At 37.7% G+C, this 2,302-nt stretch overlaps 1 long non-coding RNA gene across 1 annotated transcript; it reads left to right on the top strand.

The window, feature by feature from the left end:
- Positions 1-985: 985 nt before the first annotated feature.
- LOC141834105 (uncharacterized) lies at positions 986-1,526 on the top strand. The gene is made up of 3 exons (XR_012602253.1): positions 986-1,128; positions 1,200-1,299; positions 1,373-1,526. It is a non-coding gene; the product is annotated as an uncharacterized LOC141834105 (long non-coding RNA).
- The last annotated feature ends 776 nt before the right edge of the window (positions 1,527-2,302 follow it).

The following is a 2,302-nucleotide window of genomic DNA, read 5'->3' as shown; positions in this document are numbered from 1 at the left end:
GAAAATAAGAAATGAACTAATGTACCTTCACACGGATGTATTTAACCTACTAAAGATGGCTTTATAAATAAATAGTTAAGAAAAAAAATACTTGTAACCGATCTACAACTCTCTTCAATAGAAAGCATCAAATTGTAAAGCTCCTGTGATCATCTATTAAGCTAATCTGAATGAGAATGTGAACCCTTTTTAAGGCTAAAAATACTAGAAGTAATATTGGGCTAAAGTTTTACAATAATTGTGCAGTGTTAACCAGAAGGAATAACTACTACAATAGTTTTGAAGTATCAATAATCTCTTCATCACAAATTCCTCGATCATAAAATTTCAAAAGTGAACTCCAAAGTACACTTCTGAAATTTTGATTGCTCAAGAGGCAAGAGATGCACTTCTAGATTTATTTCAAGAGGGATGTAAATGAAAGAACATAAAACAAATCTTACAAACTGATTTGAAGACCAAGTGTAAAATACCAGAACTTCTAGGGATTTATTTGTAAATATCCCTAGTAGTAGGGGTTTATTTGTAAATAAACCTAATTATGAGGTTAGTTAAAATTAATTAAACCTAATAAAGATTAATCAATTTAATGAAGTTTGGTTAAACAATTAATTGGGTTTAATCAAGGGTAATTGACTTGCCAAATAAAGCCCAAATAAAGTCCAATTAGATACTCATGATTTAAGGGTTTAATTAATTAAAGGGTTAATGGAAAATGGGTTAATGGATTATTAGAGGTTAATCTAGCTTTTGATTAAATTAACCTAGCTATTAGAGATTAAAGGATTAAATGGGTTAATGGTTATAGGATCCGAACCCGTTAACACCGATCCGCCCGTTAAGAAACCCATAAAAGCTTCGTAGCCGCGATCCTCACGAGCTTTTCCTCTGCTTCATTGCCCTCTTCCTCTGTTCTTCTTCGATCTCGGTGGACGACGGCGGGGGGGGGGGGGGGGGGGGGGGGGGGGGGGGGGGGGGGCGAAGGCGGAGCTGGTTCTGAGATCGCCGGCGAAGGGGGGAGCACTGATATCGTGCCGGCAGCAGCTATGGTCGTGCGGCAGCACCGCTTCTAGCGGCGCGATCGCACGTGACCAGCGTTCGGTCGGCGAACGGAAGAGCTCGGGAGAGGTAAGCTTGTTTAGATCCTGGATTTCTAGGGTTTTCTTGAGCTTAATGCTAAGATTTCCGGTTTGAATTAGTTTGGATTTGATTGGATCGGAGCTTGTTGTTGGATCCGGCTGTGAGGTTTGGATTGTTCGGTCGGAGCTGAAGAAGAAGAAGAAAAGCCGGATCTGTAAGGTAAGGGATCGGTTTGGTCTCTAGGGTTCTTATTAGGATTGTGATGTTGTTGATCAGTTGTTTATCTTTGTAGCTTGTTAGTGAGATTTGATCGGATCTTGGTTTTGTGGATCTGGCCGTGAGTTGGAATAGCCAAAGCTGTGAAGGAGAAAGGAAGAGATTAGTAAGATCAATTGAATTCTGGATCTGATCAGATTGTGGTTCTTGGAATCGGCAGTGAGCTAGACTTGAGGTAAGTTCTATGATCTAATGTGAGAATTCTTGGATCTTTGGTTGCTTAGTTCATGTTGGTTAGATGGTGAGATTAAATTCTTGTGTATATAGATCTGTTGAGTGTTATTGGTGAATGAAAACTTTGTATTAATCTGTTGATTTAGCAATTAGGATTTCCATTCATGGTGATAATAATCAGAAAGTTAATAAAGACTGATTAGGTTGGGTCTAGCTTGGGTAAATTAAACAGGGAGTTAATTGTATTAATTGATTAAGTTTATTAATTAATTAATCGGTTAAATCCTGTTAATGATACGCAAAAGGTTAGTTTAGTATAACCTAAGTTTGGTTAATTAAATGGGGTTAAAGATCTCCATCGGGGTTTCTTAGTTTGATTAGGGTTTCTTGGATACATCATGATATTTAGGATATTATCATTGTATTTGCAGGACCCTGAGTGATATTTGGAGTTTGATATATACGAGGGTTATTGGGGGTTCTAGTTTTATCTGCGATACATCAGGTGGGTGATTTTACTGTATTTGGTCAATACAGTTCGTACTTTATTTCAGTGCATGTACCTTGTTCCTGTATCTGTTGAGTTGCTTACTGATTCCATTCATGCCCATGATGATTCGATACTTTGTTATTATTCTGGTTATATCATGCTTGACCTTATGTCGATTGGTCTTGGATTATTATTCATGCTTATTGTTTCCTTCCTTGATATGACCTTTGTGATCATCATTGGTATGCTCCTTTCTTTATGATACCTGAGATCATCATGACA

The sequence above is a fragment of the Curcuma longa genome, chromosome 8 (assembly GCF_044706935.1).
Source record: "Curcuma longa cultivar G26 ecotype Majalengka, Jawa Barat chromosome 8, ITB_CL_G26_1.1, whole genome shotgun sequence".
NCBI classification, from domain to species: Eukaryota; Viridiplantae; Streptophyta; class Magnoliopsida; order Zingiberales; family Zingiberaceae; genus Curcuma; species Curcuma longa.
Note: the sequence above shows the minus strand (reverse complement) of the source record. Positions and strands in the feature narration are given on the sequence as shown.